This window comes from Lissotriton helveticus, chromosome 10 (assembly GCF_964261635.1).
Source record: "Lissotriton helveticus chromosome 10, aLisHel1.1, whole genome shotgun sequence".
Classification (NCBI taxonomy): domain Eukaryota; kingdom Metazoa; phylum Chordata; class Amphibia; order Caudata; family Salamandridae; genus Lissotriton; species Lissotriton helveticus.
Genome location: NC_136071.1, coordinates 1,032,416,195 through 1,032,431,078, shown reverse-complemented (window position 1 = coordinate 1,032,431,078; position 14,884 = coordinate 1,032,416,195). Strand labels below are relative to the sequence as shown.

Here is a 14,884-nt window from a genome sequence, read left to right as displayed (position 1 = left end):
GACGCATCTGCCTAGATGCGTCACGTTGTAAATGGGTCGTAGGGATGCGCCACGTTTACGCCGCAGTTGCGTGACGCAAACGTGGCACATGCCCAACATAAATCTGCCCCTAAATGTTTAGCCATGCAACAGTTGGTGTTGTTGCACAAAGGATATTCTGCTGCATAACTAAATACTTATAGGGTCCAAAAAGCGAGACCTATTGGCTGTGCCAATGCTTGTTACCCTTATAGCTATCTGACTCAAATCTAACACAAAGTGGATGTGTCCCTGATTTTACAACTGCTTAGTTCCCCTGCAAATAGCTTGATAATTTGTATAGTCTTCTCGTCCCCAGGGACACAGAGCTAGCATGTCATCCTTCACGCGCGTCTTCCACCCCACTTTCTAAACAACCCCCTCATTTCTTTCTTATCTCCTCCCACCTCTACCTCATCTGTTCACCTTAAAATAGTCAACAATCTCATTATAGTTTCATTGCCATTAATGGTGTCTTCCTCTTGTAGATTGTTCTCTCTGCTTCTGTGATTTGTTTGCAACTATCTTTAAAAGGTTTCCCGATTTCCATAGTTTCCCTGTAGCATGTGAGGATTGTCATTTATTTGTGAAATCTCCGGACTCAAACTCAGAGCCCTGATTCCTTCTCATAGATCGTTTTCTCTGAGCCTTACCAGGTGAATTGTAAAGCAGTTGGGAAGGTCCATTGGTATTTGATGTGTTTTGTCTTTAAGAAGTTGCCTATTGATTTTAAATCTCTCCTCTTCTGCAGTGTGGAGTATTCCAGATGTGTAGCACAGCAAGATCTTAGATGCTTCAAATTGAAGTTAGTTGGTTGTCTGACTTTCCTCATGTTTGCCTCTTTAATGCTGTAATCAGACAAGCGTGTAACTATGTCGCTGGGCTGTGGCATCCTGGCCACCCTCTGAGTTTTGATGATGGCAGTTTCAGTGTCCTGAGAGTTCTCCAGTATTTTCTTAAAGATCTTCTATAGGCATGTGGGAAGATTGTCTCCTTCTGACTCTTCTTTTAGACAACAAACCTGAATGTAATCCCTCAGAAGCCTATTTTTAAGATCTTCATATTTGTCTTGGAATGGCTTCTTCTGCACTTCCAGGTGTGCAGTGGAACTATGGAAAACCTGCTCTTTTGCCAAGTTTGGATTCTAGTCGACTTTCCACTGAGTCAAGTTACTGGTACATTGGCTGAATGTCTCGTCCCATGTCCATCTTGTCATTCCCCAGTTCACCTCTCAACGTGATGATGGCATCTGCTATAGTTTTCACTTGCTCTGTTTTTAGGTCAGACAGGCAAACTTTCAGCTTGTCTTTGTCAGTTTGCTTTCGAGAGGCCATGTTGACGGTTCCATTAGCCACTGTGTCACACGTTTTGGGTATCAGACATTTGGCATTATTGTCTCACTTTACTGATTTTGGCACCTTGGGTATGTGCAGGTCCCAGTGGTTGCAGGTTTGGCTTACGAAGTTGTATACTTCATGAGCTCTCCTCTCAGTTTAAGTGACTTTTGTGGTTATATTGCCCTAAAGAGATATGGGGTGCATATCGCTACAATATAGGCCAACCACCAGAGCCAATGGGATCTCACAATTTTGCCCTCAACATCTATGCTGCATTCCTTTACCAACATTGCAGGGGCTTGCAGACTTTCACAAGGACCTGTTAGTTTAATAAGCTCTCTGTTTTATTGCGTATGGTTTTGGATCAATCTCACTGCAGTCGCATTAACTATTGCTTGCACAAGAGCATTTTATGTGCCTAAGCGATGGAAGCAGTAGGCTCAAACAAGATTTTGTATTGCTGAGGCCCCTTCATATTTTTCCCAGTCTCTCTATGAATATTATCTGCAAATAAAGGTGGGTGCGTCCTCCGCCTACTTGTAGTCTAGTAGAGGTTGTTGGGTCTCAGCCTCCATGTTGTCTGTTTGGAAGATGGAGGGGTGCCTTCTTCCTCTAGGTGTTTTCGTCTCCCAGACTCCTCCAAATTCACCAATCTCTCTCTTGGGTGAGGGCACCCTGCCCAATGCCCTAGTGTATCACAGCCCGAGGAACAGAGGTTGCTGTGGGTTTAATCACCAGCTCTGCCTGAGGAGCCTCCCATAAACCCCAGCCACCCATCCCTTCACTGCACTAGGGCCTCCCAAGTCCAAAGCTATGGAGCTTTTTTTCTGCACCACCTGCCATTTCTCCAGCACCTTCCCCAACACCTCCTCCATTGAAACACAACACTTTTCACACACCTGAGGCCCACTGCGGGCATCACTGACCATAAAGAACACCACTCTCTCAAATGCCTGCTGCTCAACACCTACTCGCTATTAATGTCTGGGACCCCCTGGACAACTTCCCCCCCGACGTGCTCTTCCTCATGGAATCCTTGCTGTACCTAGCTACCGCCACAGACATAGCCATTACCACACTGTTGTCTAATAAATAACCAAGCATGACAGAGCCAACAAACCTGGAGACTATATAGGTATCATTCACAGAGAAAACACCAAGTGCACCTCCACCTCAGCTGAAACCAACAACTGCAAAAGAAACAATTGATGGATGGAATGCTGGACAATGCAAACATTCACCCCCACTCACAAGGATCTGGGTGTAATCTATCATTCCTTTGCACACCACCCCAGTTTTGACCCAGCCATATACAAATCAGTATTGACCCTGTTCCTTGTGGGAACAGTCAAGCCCGAACTGCCAAGCCAAGTCCTCCCTGGACCGGAAACAAGCATCCTGGGACCAGTTTAAGGGCATCACCGTTCATCAGCCTGGCTAGCTTGAATCCAGTGGTGTAGTGATCATGGGACCCACGTCTGGGCAAACCTTTCCCACTTAGGGAGACAACTGGCTGAAACATTTAACCTTCTAGATTAACATTCTCAGCACCTCCACCATAAGAGACAGCCCCTTTTACCTACCACGTGAACAAAGAACCAACTTCAGAACAACCCTCTCCAACCTTATTGTCCCCTGGATGCTAGAATCTAACGCTTTCATCCTGCTTGGTAAACTAGCATTTCTCCTATAGGACCAGTAGAGCACCAATTTCAGCAACCTCATACATGACCTCAGGATCCTGCCCCTCACCCAACACAACCTTGGACCCAAGTGCATGCAGGAAACCGCCTTGGTTCTATCTTCATCAGCTTCCCCAATATTGAGGTGGACACCGTGACTTGAATTGTTGCTAAGCATCATCTTCTTAGTTACCAATTCCCTGCTGCTCAACCAGTGTGAGTGTGATGTAATGGAATGCTGATCATTGCCTGCTGTGGATGAATGTCAGTTGGAGAGAGGGGCTGAGCAGCAAGGTTGCTGCTCCTGGTGCTGCATTTACAATCTTACCTATTACCTGTAATTGAGCCTTATCTTAAACAATAAACCTTCTTCTTACAACCTACATTCACTGAGATAACACCAAGTGCACCTCCACCTCAGCTGAAACCAACAACTGCAAAAGAAACAATTGATGGACAGAATTCTGGACAATGCAAACATTCACCTCCAGTCACAAGGATCTGGGTTTAATCCATCATTCTTTTGCTCACCACACCACCCCAGTTTGGACCCAGCCATAGGCAAATCAGTCTTGACCTTGTTCCTTGTGGGAACAGTCCAGCATGAACTGCCAAGTCAGGTCCTCCCTGGACCGGAAACAAGCATCCTGGGACTGGTTTCAGGGCATCATCCTTCATCAGCCAGGCTAGCTTGAAGCCAGTGGTGTAGTGAGCACAGGACCCATGTCTGGGCATACCCTTCCCACTGAGGGCGACATATGCAAAAGAAACAATTGATGGACGGAATGCTGGACAATGCAAACATTCACCCCCAGTCACAACCTTCTAGACCATAGGTCTTCAAAATGTGGGGCGCGATGTTAAAAACCATGGTGCTTATTTACAAAATCCTAGCGCCACTTTTGCGTCACTTTTAACATGGAAAAAGTGACGCAAAAGTGGCGCAAGGGGCTTGTAATTCTGCCCCCATGTGCACATTTACATACCTTTTTAAACTGATTAAAGATGCTGTTTGTTTTCTGCCTATTCCTACATTTTACTTTTTACTGCCTTAATGTGAGAATGCATTTCATGAAACGGAATATAAAGTAGGGTTACCAAAATAAAAATGCCAGTTATGTGCTGTTTAAAGAGACTGCAAAGGCCTTGTCTTGCCACTAAATAGGGTTATAAATAAAATATTATGTATTCCTTTGTAATGTGACGTTTCAATGTTTGTTCCCTTTAATTATGTCATAGAACACAATTAAAAATGCTTTCTATGTATTTTTGCTGTTCCAAGTGTGCACCTATCAGTGCTGAAAACAGGCTTTAGGGGACTGCTTACTTTTGTACCTCCTGGACATCAATATAATGAGCTGGCAACCCTAATCGCAAGACTGGAAGTTTATTGCAGGATGAGCAAAATATTTATTTCCTCCATCCTCGATCCCTGGACCTTGAATAATGCCAAAAAAGCAATAATTTAACTTATATCTGAAACCCTATGCCAAGCCTCAATAACATGCTGAGTAACTTCAACTGTGTCTGGGAATGCACCCTGCATTCAGACAACTCACTCCTCATTCTCTTCCTTCACTTTCGCACTCACCCTGCACTCACAGGGATCACAATGCACTCACACTGATCACTATGCACTCAACCCACCCTCTCACCCTGTACTCACAGTGAGCACACTGCACTCATGCCACTCACCATGAACTTACACCGTTCTCCCTCCACTTACCCTGCAGTCACATGAGCACACCGCACACTCTGCACTCACAGAATTGTGGAAAAAAAAAAAAAAAAACAAGGACTTGCACTCACAATACTCTTGCGCTGTTTACCCTGTACCTCACCCTCCAGTCACACAAGTTCACCCTGTACCTCACCCTGTAGTCACACGAGCACACTACTATCCCTGATCTTGCGACACTTCACTCACCTGTACCTCTCACATGTGCGATCAGTGTTAGGGCCAGCCCTGACTGGGAATCTTAGTCCCCCACCCCGAAAATCTGTCTAGTTGCGCCACATGTTGCTTCCCACGTCGGAAGTACGTTTCACTGCAAGGAGTTTACAATGGTTACATCCTTCCTGAAGATTCCATTCTCTGGCGGTAAGAGTGAAGAGCTTTTTGTATTATTTTTTTGAAGCCTCGCTCCTTTCCCCTGCGTCCCAATACTAGTGGGAACGTTGGATATTTCAAGGAGGAGTGGATTTGCCATTAATGCCATAGGTACTGCCTTTGGTTCTGGGGACCCAGGTTTGAGTTCTGGATTTGACTCAACATTGTGTGATCCTGGGTAAAATCACTTAATTTACCAGTGACTTACGAAAAATGAATTTGACCTTGATTAAAGTTGCTTGTGCATGTTAACATGTTCCAATCCCTAGAGCTGAGTCCACAAGTCAAATATAACAAATATTGTGAAGTGTGCCTAACATCTGTCCTCACTTCTTTCGTAGACCAAATTAAAAAAAATTCTTGTGCAGCTATTTCTGAAGCTATGGAAGGCAATCTTCTTTATAAGCCAACTATGCTAACAAATTGTCTCTTGATGCTGCTAGAGAATAAAGATGTATACATCCTCTTGAATCACTTATATTGCATGTGTATGATGTAAATGTCCCCTAGGCCTTCTTGGAAAACTGTGGCTGGCCTCCTACTGACATGGCAAAACCTGGCCGTACTCCACATAATCATAGATTTTTCAATTGTGTCAGAAAGCATGTTTTGTGGAACTTCTTTTTCTGATATCTTGTTTAGGGGCAAGGATGTGGCACAACAGCCGGAGCTGATGACTGTAGAGCTGGGAAACCAGGTTCAATTCTTGATGTCTGCTCAACATCCTGTGATTCTGGGCAAATCACTTAATCTTCCTGTGCTTACAAAAAATGAATGTGTGCTTGTGTACTGTAAAAGATGCTCCTGTAAAACGCTCCAATACCTTTAGGTCATGTTCGCCCTATATAAAACTACAAAAAATATATTGCAAAATGTTGTGAGCACTACCGTTTCCAGGCACTGCTCAAGACTGGAAGTGGAGCACAACCTAAGGATGGCAGAAGCAAGAATCCATCCACACATTGTCTCTGTGGAAAAAAACATGAACTCCCACACCTATGTTTTGGGAGTGTTTTTACTAATCTATCCTAAATTTTGTGTTTTATGTAAAAAATAAAGCACCAATGTAATTTTTTGTGCTAATTGTTTTCTTGGAGACTTTTCATTTGAACTTTAGAATAAGCACATGCACTACAAAAACTTCAGTACCTAAACACTCTTACTTTATTTAATATTATTTGCCCTATACAACCTGGGCTCTGCAGGAGAGATTGGCCATCAATGATACAGAGTACCAGCTTCCAGAACCTTTTTTCAGGTGGCAGTGGCGGTGGGGGGGCTCGACGTGTAAAAAGGTTTAGATGGGGGGGCTCGGCCCAAGTTTGAAGACCTCTGTTCTAGAATAACATTCTCAGCACCTCCACCAAAAGAGACACCCCCTTTTAGCAACCATGTGAACAAAGAAACAACTTCAGAACAACCCTCTCCAACCTTATTGTCCCCTGGATGCTAGAATCTAACGCTTTCATCCTGCGTGCCAACCTAGAATTTCTCCTATAGGACCAGTCGAGCACCAATTTCAGCAACCTCATACATGACCTCAGGATCCTGCCCCTCCCCCAACACGTCAATGGCCCCAAGTGCATGCAGGAAACCGCCTTGGCCCTGTCTTCATCAACTTCCAAAACATTGAGGTGGACACCGTGACTTGAATTGTTGCTAAGCATCCTCTTCTTATGTACCAATTCCCTGCTGCTCAGCCAGTGTGAGTGTGATGTAATGGAATGCTGGTCATTGCCTGCTGTGGATGAATGTCAGTTGGAGAGAGTGGGCATTTACCTTGTGGGGCATTTACAATCTTACCTATTACCTGTAATTGAGATTTATCTTAAACAATAAACCTTCTTTTTGCAACCTACATTACTGGCTACCTGGATACTTTCCTACAAGTGGCTATTTTTAGGTCTCGCATAGAGCAGCGCATGCGCTGCCTCTACGAGGCATCAAGTAATTAGTATCACTACTGAAACTCCTTTTTTACTCTTTGTTTTGTTGGTTGCCATAGGTGGAATCTTGGCTTGCTGTTGTTATGTCGCTCATTGTTGGCTGGTGGTCCGATACATCACTTCCCTTTTCTTCAGTTTCTGGAGGAAGCAGCATGGACCAACTACAGTCAGGCCCTCCACGATTTCACAAAAATGCCGCGATTTTACAGAAGTGCCCACGAAATCCTCTGGTTTTAGCTGTTGTTATTAAGTCAGATTATAGATAGTTACATACCCCCTCCTCAACTTCGTGTAAATGTTAATTCATAAAAAATATTTTGTTTGTACAATGCACTGCGTGCCCTCTTCACAATGTTGCGTTCTGGTTTGTACACAGGAAACAAATATTAATTACAAAAAATAAAGAATTACTCTAACGGGGCAGACGTGTTTGGTTTCTAGCATTGTGCTGGGTTTACTCGTATATTAGGACTAAATATAATTTCTGCACCTTTGTAAGCTTAACTTCTCATTGTGTTTTTTGCATATGTGGCGTGTAAAGCACAGTGCAAACCAACTTGCTGTCTGTCCAGCGACCTTTGTAAGGCTGAATGAACGCGTGCTACCATTGGACAGAACACTCGATGATTCCGTCGTCTTCTCTGTGGGGGTAACATGATGCTTTGCAGCTGGTCTGAGGGGCGCCAAATGAGGGTATAGGAGTTTACTGCATAAACTAGCCCTTTCCTATCCCCTTTTCAAGGGGTGGACTGCATTTAAATGTAGATATGACCATTGTACCCCAACCTCTTCCTGTCCCTGATCCCTGTACCTGGCTCGAGGATAAGATGGCGAGAGCTCGCATTTATTTTGCCAGTCTTGCGTTCATGGCGTTTGTTATTGCTACTTACGCAGGAGGGTGCAGGGTGGAGCTGAGGAGGAGTTTGGTGCATCCGGATGTTTTTGTATGGTGTTTAAGGGGATTCTTTGTTGCATGGATGGATTGGTGTAGAATTTGTAGGTGAGGCAGAGAACCTTCCTGTGGATTCTGATTCTTTCAGGAAGCCAGAGGCAGATCTTTAGGATTGGGCAACCAGGAAATGCTTTGTCTTCCAAAAGCAGCACCGCTCGCTTGTGTCCTTAGAAGCTAAATTAGATTCAAACTAGAAGATGCACAGAACCTACCCCATACCAGTGCACACATACGCGTAAAGTGATGCAGAGACTCCAACCTCATAAATGAAGGTTTGTACATGAGCTGACTCAATAAAATTCACTTTAATACTCAGGAAAACATTGAATGGGTGTATAACACCTCCAAAGCAGAACCAGCTGCCTGTCCTCTCGGCTTCGCACTGTCCCCAAAGTAAAATCCCTCTGCAGGTTATAACATAGGTCGAGCCCACAAGCACCTCTCCACTGGTCCACTCACCTGTTCATGCACTGTGCTCTACTACCAAGAAAGCGAAATCTGCATTCATTGTCCAAACGTATTCCCCTCACTTATGGGTATTTGTGGGTGTCGGACCTTGCTTGGTGGATGCATGAATGAGTGTAGACAGTGATGACACAATGCAACTCTTTCTGTAATCACTGAGCACAGCCTGTTATGCACTATGGATGACTTTTACTTCCGGATATGGCTTCCGTTATCTTTTATATCAACTTGTGCCTCGAAGGTCTCTCTGACAGAGTGATGCAAATTCTCAGAAACCATATTGCCACATCAGCTATTTGCAACCAAAACCACACTTAATGTAATCTGGGAGTAAATCAATAATACACATTTACTCATTGGTGCTCGTAGCTTGCTCATCACAGCGGGACTGGTCCACCAACTAAGAGATGATGAGGATGAGAACAAGCTAAATTACACTATGACAAATTTACACACCATTTGGCAGCCACTTGATGTCTTTTGTTAATGCTTAAACCCAAAGAAAGGAACCAATTTCAGTTCCGTCAGGCTGCACAGCCAATTCGAATCCAATGAATCAAATTTATTTGTTCACAACTATTTTCTTCTTAATTTCACCATATTTGTCATCCATTTTTATCTCTTATGTTCAATCCATTTTATCCAAATCGCGCTTGCCATCTGATTCCACAAAAACCACAGGAGTGTAAGTTGGGTTTCGCATGCCATGAATTTAATTCGGTCACCCAATGCATTTCGGGAAGTATATTTCCCTTCGTCAGGGGCATCTACAAATAAAAGTACATGTTTTATAATTTGACTTGCTTCATTTGTCTGATAAACATTTATATTAATCAGAAACCAAACTCAACATGTTTAAACTGCGATCTTCTTTGCTTAAACATATTTTTTACGCTCATTTACCCCGTGTCAAGAACCACTACCAAATGTCTTCCTAACTAACTCCTGCAAATGTATACCAACACATGTTCCCCCAGTTATTTGAAGCAGATTATTGTGCTCGAAAACGGTAAAACTGTAATTAAGTGCAACTTTCACTAGTGTTCACTCACCATGGCCTGCTCTTTAATTTTACAAAGTTCAATTCATCCTCTCAGTCCCGGCGTACAGAGACGCTCGAACCCCCTTCATGTGCGAGTAAAACATTACTGCTGAAAGCTTGCTCTTAGCCCTCCCCGTCTTTATCTGCAATCACCCATTTAATTAGTAACACATGTGAACGCCTGAAGCTCTAAACCAGTCCTCTTACTGGGTCTACTGAGTTTCACCATTTATCCGAACCCGATCTTCACTATATTTCCCAGAATGCCATATAATCACACTTCCCTTCATCCACTGGTATTCCGTTGATTATACTTTCTTTCAAAAACATGAGTTCCTTTGCAATCCTTTCATTCGGTAATTCGTTCTTGTAGAAAAAGTGATGACTCATTGTGAAATACTTTCCTCTTCGTCGTAGTTATTTCACTGAAGGAAACCCTGCTCCTGTGCATTTTCACCATCTGATGTGCTGATTTAATCACAGTTTTCCTGTTGGTAACTACCAATATTCTCGTGGGTGCAATCTCAGTTGAGACGAAAATATTCATACACTGAAAAATATATAGCATGAGATGCACACCTATTGTAATCCTGAGTTTTGACATCTTTTAAACATTTGTTTTTTTGCCAGCGTGCAACACCTGCTTTGTGCTTCGTCTCATTGCGCTGTAACGTGACTAAACCCAAAGAAAGGAACCAATTTCAGTTCCGTCAGGCTGCACAGCCAATTCGAATCCAATGAATCAAATTTATTTGTTCACAACTATTTTCTTCTTAATTTCACCATATTTGTCATCCATTTTTATCTCTTATGTTCAATCCATTTTATCCAAATCGCGCTTGCCATCTGATTCCACAAAAACCACAGGAGTGTAAGTTGGGTTTCGCATGCCATGAATTTAATTCGGTCACCCAATGCATTTCGGGAAGTATATTTCCCTTCGTCAGGGGCATCTACAAATAAAAGTACATGTTTTATAATTTGACTTGCTTCATTTGTCTGATAAACATTTATATTAATCAGAAACCAAACTCAACATGTTTAAACTGCGATCTTCTTTGCTTAAACATATTTTTTACGCTCATTTACCCCGTGTCAAGAACCACTACCAAATGTCTTCCTAACTAACTCCTGCAAATGTATACCAACACATGTTCCCCCAGTTATTTGAAGCAGATTATTGTGCTCGAAAACGGTAAAACTGTAATTAAGTGCAACTTTCACTAGTGTTCACTCACCATGGCCTGCTCTTTAATTTTACAAAGTTCAATTCATCCTCTCAGTCCCGGCGTACAGAGACGCTCGAACCCCCTTCATGTGCGAGTAAAACATTACTGCTGAAAGCTTGCTCTTAGCCCTCCCCGTCTTTATCTGCAATCACCCATTTAATTAGTAACACATGTGAACGCCTGAAGCTCTAAACCAGTCCTCTTACTGGGTCTACTGAGTTTCACCATTTATCCGAACCCGATCTTCACTATATTTCCCAGAATGCCATATAATCACACTTCCCTTCATCCACTGGTATTCCGTTGATTATACTTTCTTTCAAAAACATGAGTTCCTTTGCAATCCTTTCATTCGGTAATTCGTTCTTGTAGAAAAAGTGATAACTCATTGTGAAATACTTTCCTCTTCGTCGTAGTTATTTCACTGAAGGAAACCCTGCTCCTGTGCATTTTCACCATCTGATGTGCTGATTTAATCACAGTTTTCCTGTTGGTAACTACCAATATTCTCGTGGGTGCAATCTCAGTTGAGACGAAAATATTCATACACTGAAAAATATATAGCATGAGATGCACACCTATTGTAATCCTGAGTTTTGACATCTTTTAAACATTTGTTTTTTTGCCAGCGTGCAACACCTGCTTTGCGCTTCGTCTCATTGCGCTGTAACGTGACTAAACCCAAAGAAAGGAACCAATTTCAGTTCCGTCAGGCTGCACAGCCAATTCGAATCCAATGAATCAAATTTATTTGTTCACAACTATTTTCTTCTTAATTTCACCATATTTGTCATCCATTTTTATCTCTTATGTTCAATCCATTTTATCCAAATCGCGCTTGCCATCTGATTCCACAAAAACCACAGGAGTGTAAGTTGGGTTTCGCATGCCATGAATTTAATTCGGTCACCCAATGCATTTCGGGAAGTATATTTCCCTTCGTCAGGGGCATCTACAAATAAAAGTACATGTTTTATAATTTGACTTGCTTCATTTGTCTGATAAACATTTATATTAATCAGAAACCAAACTCAACATGTTTAAACTGCGATCTTCTTTGCTTAAACATATTTTTTACGCTCATTTACCCCGTGTCAAGAACCACTACCAAATGTCTTCCTAACTAACTCCTGCAAATGTATACCAACACATGTTCCCCCAGTTATTTGAAGCAGATTATTGTGCTCGAAAACGGTAAAACTGTAATTAAGTGCAACTTTCACTAGTGTTCACTCACCATGGCCTGCTCTTTAATTTTACAAAGTTCAATTCATCCTCTCAGTCCCGGCGTACAGAGACGCTCGAACCCCCTTCATGTGCGAGTAAAACATTACTGCTGAAAGGCTTGTACGCCGGGACTGAGAGGATGAATTGAACTTTGTAAAATTAAAGAGCAGGCCATGGTGAGTGAACACTAGTGAAAGTTGCACTTAATTACAGTTTTACCGTTTTCGAGCACAATAATCTGCTTCAAATAACTGGGGGAACATGTGTTGGTATACATTTGCAGGAGTTAGTTAGGAAGACATTTGGTAGTGGTTCTTGACACGGGGTAAATGAGCGTAAAAAATATGTTTAAGCAAAGAAGATCGCAGTTTAAACATGTTGAGTTTGGTTTCTGATTAATATAAATGTTTATCAGACAAATGAAGCAAGTCAAATTATAAAACATGTACTTTTATTTGTAGATGCCCCTGACGAAGGGAAATATACTTCCCGAAATGCATTGGGTGACCGAATTAAATTCATGGCATGCGAAACCCAACTTACACTCCTGTGGTTTTTGTGGAATCAGATGGCAAGCGCGATTTGGATAAAATGGATTGAACATAAGAGATAAAAATGGATGACAAATATGGTGAAATTAAGAAGAAAATAGTTGTGAACAAATAAATTTGATTCATTGGATTCGAATTGGCTGTGCAGCCTGACGGAACTGAAATTGGTTCCTTTCTTTGGGTTTAGTCACGTTACAGCGCAATGAGACGAAGCGCAAAGCAGGTGTTGCACGCTGGCAAAAAAACAAATGTTTAAAAGATGTCAAAACTCAGGATTACAATAGGTGTGCATCTCATGCTATATATTTTTCAGTGTATGAATATTTTCGTCTCAACTGAGATTGCACCCACGAGAATATTGGTAGTTACCAACAGGAAAACTGTGATTAAATCAGCACATCAGATGGTGAAAATGCACAGGAGCAGGGTTTCCTTCAGTGAAATAACTACGACGAAGAGGAAAGTATTTCACAATGAGTCATCACTTTTTCTACAAGAACGAATTACCGAATGAAAGGATTGCAAAGGAACTCATGTTTTTGAAAGAAAGTATAATCAACGGAATACCAGTGGATGAAGGGAAGTGTGATTATATGGCATTCTGGGAAATATAGTGAAGATCGGGTTCGGATAAATGGTGAAACTCAGTAGACCCAGTAAGAGGACTGGTTTAGAGCTTCAGGCGTTCACATGTGTTACTAATTAAATGGGTGATTGCAGATAAAGACGGGGAGGGCTAAGAGCAAGCTTTCAGCAGTAATGTTTTACTCGCACATGAAGGGGGTTCGAGCGTCTCTGTACGCCGGGACTGAGAGGATGAATTGAACTTTGTAAAATTAAAGAGCAGGCCATGGTGAGTGAACACTAGTGAAAGTTGCACTTAATTACAGTTTTACCGTTTTCGAGCACAATAATCTGCTTCAAATAACTGGGGGAACATGTGTTGGTATACATTTGCAGGAGTTAGTTAGGAAGACATTTGGTAGTGGTTCTTGACACGGGGTAAATGAGCGTAAAAAATATGTTTAAGCAAAGAAGATCGCAGTTTAAACATGTTGAGTTTGGTTTCTGATTAATATAAATGTTTATCAGACAAATGAAGCAAGTCAAATTATAAAACATGTACTTTTATTTGTAGATGCCCCTGACGAAGGGAAATATACTTCCCGAAATGCATTGGGTGACCGAATTAAATTCATGGCATGCGAAACCCAACTTACACTCCTGTGGTTTTTGTGGAATCAGATGGCAAGCGCGATTTGGATAAAATGGATTGAACATAAGAGATAAAAATGGATGACAAATATGGTGAAATTAAGAAGAAAATAGTTGTGAACAAATAAATTTGATTCATTGGATTCGAATTGGCTGTGCAGCCTGACGGAACTGAAATTGGTTCCTTTCTTTGGGTTTAGTCACGTTACAGCGCAATGAGACGAAGCGCAAAGCAGGTGTTGCACGCTGGCAAAAAAACAAATGTTTAAAAGATGTCAAAACTCAGGATTACAATAGGTGTGCATCTCATGCTATGTATTTTGTTAATGCTTGCCATGTTCTTATTCGTGCAGTTCCACCACCTGTTGAACACAGTTAAAGAGGGGAAGGGGGCACGGTGTTGATTTAGAAATCAATATTACATATATTGATTAACCTGCATTACATTTGGCAAAGTCTTAGTGTTAGAAATGGGAATTTCTGGTTGGCTGAGGCTTGCGCCAAAGCCAGGCAAACACCACCACTCTAGTCAGGGCAAGGAAGTTACCCGCCAAGATAACCCCTGCTCACCCCCTTGGTAGCTTGGCACGAGCAGTCAGGCTTATCTCAGAGGCGATGTGTAAAGCGTTTGAGCGCGCACCCAGCAACAACACCCAAGGCCCACCACAAAGGAAACTCCACACAAGGGTATATATAAAAAATAGTCTTTGTAGTATACCACAAACATTAGATAATAAACATATACTTTACAAGGTGCCATGGGCACGGGCAGAAGTAGAGGGGATTATTTACATGGGACAGGGCCACCTGGACCGCTGTCAGGAGTAATCACTTTTAGAACTAGCACGTAGAACATATCATAACTGTAGTACCAAAATTAGCACATGTAGCACACAACCAGCACTCACTGGTAACAGGTAAACACCACCTACGTAATCCTAAAACACCTTAGGTAAATATCACGCAGGGCACCATGACCTCACTAGCATCACTCTTCTAGGGCAAACAACCTCCTAGGCATAAAAACACATATTTAGAGGCATGGGCAAAAGCATTGCATCAATCACATTATGCAGGAAATCACATCTGCGCAAAACACATAGGGCCAAA

At 42.2% G+C, this 14,884-nt stretch overlaps 3 long non-coding RNA genes across 3 annotated transcripts; 1 reads left to right on the top strand and 2 right to left on the bottom strand.

Moving 5' to 3' along the window:
- Positions 1-9,200: 9,200 nt before the first annotated feature.
- Positions 9,201-11,155, bottom strand: LOC144785598 (uncharacterized). Its single transcript, XR_013601982.1, has 2 exons — positions 9,563-11,155; positions 9,201-9,277 (listed from the first exon to the last, which is right to left on the bottom strand). It is a non-coding gene; the product is annotated as an uncharacterized LOC144785598 (long non-coding RNA).
- Positions 11,156-11,656: 501 nt separating this feature from the next.
- LOC144785597 (uncharacterized) lies at positions 11,657-12,110 on the bottom strand. Its single transcript, XR_013601981.1, has 2 exons — positions 12,019-12,110; positions 11,657-11,733 (listed from the first exon to the last, which is right to left on the bottom strand). It is a non-coding gene; the product is annotated as an uncharacterized LOC144785597 (long non-coding RNA).
- Positions 12,111-12,131: 21 nt separating this feature from the next.
- LOC144785596 (uncharacterized) lies at positions 12,132-13,774 on the top strand. Its single transcript, XR_013601980.1, has 2 exons — positions 12,132-12,184; positions 12,470-13,774. It is a non-coding gene; the product is annotated as an uncharacterized LOC144785596 (long non-coding RNA).
- Positions 13,775-14,884: the final 1,110 nt, after the last annotated feature.